Below are 6,702 nucleotides of genomic sequence, written 5' to 3'. Positions count from 1 at the left end.
CGGCGCTCCCGGCCAGCGCTTACATGGCAGCCGGCGCCTCCCTTTCAAACCCGCCCGCCTCCGCTCCGCCCGCTGCCGCCACAGGCGGCCCGAGCCACTGGCGAGCGCCGCCGCCAAAGGCTCGAACGGCGGCGGGCGGGTTCCCGAAGTTGGCCGGGGCCGGGGCGAGGCTGTTCAGTAAGCGGAGCTCGGCTGCCGCTCCCCACGGCCCGCACGGTGTCCGAGCACTGACGTGGCCGAGCGGGGCTGGTGCGGCTCCCCCGCCTCGCAGGGACCCCGCGGGGCGGGGGCGCGTCCCGGGAGCGGAAACCTCCTGGGCTGCTCGCAGCTCGTCATTTACAGAACAGCAACAAAGCATCGTTTAGGCGTCGACACTTCAACTCAGAATTTAGATTCCTTTCACTGTAATTTAAACCCTATGGGAGTCGTGTACAGCCGTTCAACCTGTAATTTACAACCAGCGCCGCTTCTACTGCAAGCAACAGATGCTCACGGTCTTGTAGAGAAGGGTGCACACATCTGTGTTTACGTTTAAAACAGTCCTGTGGCGCAGATGATTACGGCAACACACACGCGACGCTCTTGTTTAATGTATAGTTCAAAACCAGCACGTGCTCTCTAGAGAACGGCTTTATCTTAAAAAAACCATTCCAAGAGATTTAAACATAAAGCAAGCTCCGAGCAGCCTCCATCAGCAGATCAGTTTCCTCTTTACAGCGTTGCATAAGGAGTACACAGCACATCTTCCAACAACTTAATCACTTGAAAAGAAAACGAACTTGTAAGACTACATATGCAGTGTGATCTGCCCCTGTAATCTTCTTGCAGTTTGTGGAAGCAGTGCTGCCTCTCATTTAGTATGAATATATGGAAATATATTTTTCGTAGAATATATACCTGATGAATACAGGTAGCACAAATAATATGCAGCTAAGTACATCAGAATGTCCCCAACTGTCCTGTAACATAATCCTGGGGGGGGGGGGGGGGGGGCGGGAAGAAAAAAGTAGTAAAGAGTAAAATCAAAAAACACAAACAAACATAAAAATGGAGTGTCTGGAAAAGAAATGCTCTTGTTTTTTTCCTGTCTTAAAACATATGTAGAAAGAATTTATATACAGCTTTCTAGTAAAAAATAAACTACAAGGGTAGTTCTGACGCCATTGTCAGTTTCGCATTCCTAACAAAGAATTCCCTACAAAACTCCTAAATGTCAGGAAATAACTGGCTCTGAAAGAAGTCTTTTTACTGGAGTAAAATTAATAGAAAGATATCTTAGAGAGGAGATCTAGGTATTTGGCCTTGACCTATGGCTTCCCCTTTGAGAACATTTCTTTGGGATGCCCTAAAGTAATCCTGAAAGTCTTTTCTGTCTAACAGACCACAAGCACCTACAATATATCATACAAAGCAATTCTCTGGGTACTGCACTCATCAGCTCTCTGTTCAGAGAAATGGAAGGTGAAAAGCTTTCAGTACCTAAAGGGACTAAATTAGTACTTACTTGGTATCAGGTTATACCAAGAGCTTCCTTTCTTTTCAAGTAAAAGACCCAGCTCTAGAGTTTTGGGTTTTTTTTATGGTTGATAAAAGACATTATTTAGCTGGAAGGTCCATTGCATTAAGATGTAGAAAGAAAAATAGGATTACAGACCAGATAAATTGTCTGTTAAAGGTCAACAAATACAATTGATCCAGTTATTAATTAATATTTTAAAGAACTGGATTACTTCACTCAATCAAAGAAGTAGATCAGTAACCCTCATAAATTATAGAAGCCTATGTGTACTCTGAGTATTACCCTATGCAAGCAGGGTATAATAATAATTCCCTGTATAACCAAGCTCCTTAGGCAGCTGTTAGAGTTTACCCAACAAAACAGGCCAGCCTGACCTGGGCCCTCACCCACCCCTGCTCAGGGACCTGTTTAAGCTCAGCCATGAGCCAGCAGTCCTTACTTGAACCTTGTTTCAGCTCTCTTTGTCAGCTGGTATCTTGGCTGTGATGTCTGTGCCTTGCTGGGGGCCCTGACCCACAGGCTGATTTCTCAGCTGGATTTCTGAGCTCTCTGCTGTAGGTGTGGCTGGCTGTGGGTGCTGCTGCTGGAGCCTGCGGTGTTCCTGGCACAGCCTCGGGGCTGCCTCCTCTCCCTGCTCAGTCCAGCCGGGTGGGCTCTGCCCTGCTCTCTTGCACTCATCCTGCTGCTCCTGGGGACAGAGCTGGCCCTAGCTGTGCCCTGCATCCTGCAGGGCTGCTGCTGAAAAAAAGACAAGGGACATGCCAAATGATTTTAGGAGGTTTGAGTCAAAGGCAACCCTTATCTGAAAAAGCCCAATCTATTCTAGGGCTGTATTTATGTTCTGTACAGGTGACTAGAAAAGGCTCTCTATACTCAGTATAACCTTCTTGACCAAAAGAGTCAAAGCCAGAAGTGTCAGAAGTATAGATTTTAAAATATATTTAGAATCTTTAATCAAAAGATTCTCGGAGTGTTGCTGTAAGGCTAAGGAGTGGCAAAAAAATACAGCAACACAGGCTTCATCTAGAAAGCAGAAGAAGCGATTTACTGCAGGAGTAGGCACACTTTTATAGACTGGTTCACTGAGCCAGGGATAGAATAAGCTCATTGGTCCAAGGAAGGCAACACTTCTTGTAAACTTGCTCTTACCAAAACATCACGTTCTTCACACACTCCTCCTGTCCACAACACGAGGTGCTAAACTTTATTATTTCTTTCCTTTCTGTTTTCCTTTGAGTAGCTTGGGAAAACTCTACTGTTTTCCCTTGCTCTCACCAGCATCCACATCAGAATAGCAGAAGAGTTTTTTAAAAACAGATAAACACGGTAGGTAATGTAACAATCCTGTGCTGTCATTGATAAAAAAAATAAACAACTTCTGTAAGACTAAAGCACTGGAGGGTTTTTTTAGGAGAAATTCCTAAATCTTTAAAGAAGTTGGATGTTACAGGTACAAAATCTCAAGTATTCAAGAAAAACATGTTTTACAAAATGTAGCTCTTTTTCCTACTAGGATAGTGGCATCAGAAAAGCATTGGAATGCTTCTAGGTTTGGCTTTAGGTGGATCACTGCTCTAGCTCTGATGGAAGGCCTGGGCTCCAGCCTGTACCCAGATCAGTGTTTCCCGCAGCAGTGCATTGTAAGCACTGTGTCTTGGTCATGGAAGAGATTCATTTGGATGCCTAAAATGAAATTGAGCTAAAAAGGAGGTTGGTGGGAGCTAAATGCAATGTGTGTAGGTGAACTCTATAATAATGACATTTCTCATGCTGCTGAAGTCTCAGTCCCCCAAATGTGTTTGCACCTAATACAGACCCACAGAGCTGTCCCTGGATCACCCTCTGAGGGATCCCTGCCTTTGTGTGGCTGGGCTGTTTAAAGCTGTGCTGTGAACAAAGCTCAGGTTCCAGCCCCTGTCCTGGGCTCTTCTGTGCCCTGCAAAATGGCCATGTGTCACAGGAGAAGTCAGAACCCAGCTGAGCCTCCACTGATGATTTTAAATCATGATTTCTTAGCTTGTAAATGATATTTACCCGAATTACAGCACCAGTCTGTCTGAATTAAGACATAATACCTTTGCCATGCTAAACCAGTCTAATGTTGTCTACTAGACAAGAACTGGTAAAGAAAAATATGTGAAAATAATAAAATTATCTAAATTTGCTATAATTCATTCTATAATAGTAAGACTCCATATGGTTTTTTTAAGAATTATTTTTAAAGTTAGCTTAAAACTGAACAAATTGCATCTATATAATGAAGCAAGTATTCATTTTACCTTAAATAAATTAAAAACATTGAACTTTGTCTGTTCCCTCTTAAATATTTATTGTCTTTGTGTTCTTTGATTATATCCTCCCATGTGTAAACTGAAGACTGCTCCATCTTTTATGCTCCATCATAAAATCTCTGGATGTAATTAACAGGCCATTTTAAATGTGCAGCAGAACTGGGTTTGAGCTCATAATTTAAAAATTACTCACCTTCCCTGCAGTCCTTGGAGTTATGCCAGAAATGATTTCTGGCTCATGCAGTAGATGATTTTCAAAATCTTAGGATCATTATAAAGAACTTCCTTACTCATGGAAAAAGAGCTACAGTATCTAGAGCAGACACCTAATAATGCAATTCAGTGGAGTTATCTTTTAGTCTATTAATAATATATATCAAGTCTGCTTCCAGTCTCTGAGGTTTTGTGATATTTATAGCACTTCATCTAAGTGGATTGTATTGATGTAATTTAAATATTTATTGTATATGTATTGATATAACACTAATTAAAAGCTTTTTCTGGTAAGTTAAATGCATTTTTTTGGCTATGTTTTTGCTCTAGTGACAACTAATCGGTGTTGATATCAAAAAGCCTTATAATACTAAAATCAATACAAATGGAATAGAATGAAAACAAACAAACAAACAAAAAACCCACCCCAAAGAAACATTTAAAATAAGATGTATTGGGCAAAAGTATTTCTTGACTCAGATGTCCTTTGTAGGTCCTTTGCAGTCCCTTCAAGCAAGGTAAAAATCAGTGTGCCAAGTCATGGACTATTCAAGACTCCTTTTTAACAAACAGGGACTTTGTAAATGATACAGCTCCAAAACAAGGTCAATTGTAGAAGAAATTATAGTTGTGGTAGAGCTAGCTTCCAAATAATAAGTGAGACTCATTTTCTTGTTGATGTAAATGAGGCAGATCTCTGGATTTGTGTTTGTGGTCACTGTCTCAGATGTCCCTGCAGGAGGTTAACCAGACCTAAGGAGTGTCTGTATCTTCCAAAGAGCAATGGCTTATCTATCAACATGTGTGAAATACCTGAGGCTCTCACCTCCTCGTTATTATCAGCCAGTCATACTAAAGTCAAAGCATTTAAGCCTTGTGCACAGCTCTATGCTACTTACTCCATTTTCAGGGAGACCAGTGCAAACCTGAAGAATGAATTTCACTGTTGTGTCTCATTGTGGATAAACAGCTGGATCAATGACACACAGCTGCTACTTCCAACATCTGCTGTGCATACAAGTCAAAGCAGAATCAATTTGCATGTGTTCATTGTCAAACCAGCAAGATATTATCTGCTTTTCTCTGTGGCCTCCTCATTCTTCCTACACAACTGAACAGTATGGCACACCATATAAAATATGCCTATGCAGATGCATTTATGAAAGTCAGGTCTGCCACAAGTAGCTTTTTTTCCTTGTTCAGGAAGAACAAATGCATCTCTTCCTTAATTACCTTGAATTTTGGATTATTGACACTAACTTTATACATGTTTTAATGACAGAGTGTTGGTGTTACTTTTTGAGTGGTTCTAATTGATGTATGGTCTTAATATACACATACAGCACTTAGTATGATACATAAGAAAATAAGATTTTTATCTCATTGAGAGCTCAGACAGCAACAATGCTGGATTTTATTAGGAACCTATTGGTAGGCAGTGAGAGCTTAGGGTAGCACTGTTTTTCATTCCCATGTATGTAATACAATACCTAGATAGGTATTGTATTCAGTAATGAGTACAGATACTACTTGCATACTCTGGTTAGGAATGAAAGAGAATGTTACTTAATTAGATAAAGTTGTAAGGATAATGGTATGAGGATAAACATGGAATCAAAAACTGTACTTCTTAGCAGTATTACATTGCTGAGATGCAGTGATTTTCAGCAGTATTCACTTTCTTTATTCCAGGTAGGGGTAAAGTGTGTTCAAGGCTGCCTATCCCAGTGTTTTCCAGTATTTCCCACAAACTGTGGAGGACCCCCTGGTATGCTTGTCATTCAGAGAACCAGGAGGAATGGGATGACAGGGACTTTATGAAATTCAACAAGGACAAGCATAAAGTATTGTACATAGGAAGGAATAGTCCCTTGCAACCACAAGGAGCAGCTGTACTGAGAGGACATGGGGGTCTTGGCAGAGAGCAATCTGAGCGTGGGCCAGCACTGTCCTGGGCTGTATGAACAGGAACATGGCTGGGAGATGGAGATTATCCTCTTCTACTCTGCACAGGACTGCATTTATATACTAGTCCACTACTGGGCTTCCTAATGCCTGAAGATCATGGATAAACTGGAGAGTTCAGCAGATAGCCACCATGATGTCTGGGGGCTGGAGCACTTGTTCTGTGAATAGGGGCTGAGGAAACTGAACTAGCCAACCAGGAGAAAATAAGGCTTTGCAGGGACTCTAAAGGAGGCCTCTACCTTGCTGGTACCTACAGAGAGTTTAAAAAGGAAATAGGATCAGGTTTCTGTAGTGGGATATGGTGGGATTATAAAAGATAGCAGACACAAAGTGATACAAGAACAGCTCAGTGTTTAGAAGGGAAGATCTTTCTTCCTCTAAGAGGACAGTCAGGCTCTAGGCCAGGCTGCCTGGAGACATTGTCTAGTTTCCATCCTTGGAGGTCTTCAAGGCTGACATAAAGACCTGAGTAACCTGGCTGGACTTCATGGATGAGCCACTTGGAGCAGGACATCCCTTCCCACACCACTTACTCTGTGGTGCAATGAACCTATAACACAATCCAGCAGTCTTTATACATGCATGTCATATTAGCATGTAGCCGTTTTTCAGACACTGGTCCATGGTCAGACACTGTGGCACAATAGCTTCATTAGTTACTCTGTGAGCAAGGTTACAGGGTTTCTGCTGTAAGGATAAAATTTATTTTCC

This window comes from Sturnus vulgaris, chromosome 9 (assembly GCF_052056855.1).
Source record: "Sturnus vulgaris isolate bStuVul1 chromosome 9, bStuVul1.hap1, whole genome shotgun sequence".
In the NCBI taxonomy this organism is placed as follows: domain Eukaryota; kingdom Metazoa; phylum Chordata; class Aves; order Passeriformes; family Sturnidae; genus Sturnus; species Sturnus vulgaris.
This window is presented reverse-complemented; position numbering follows the sequence as displayed.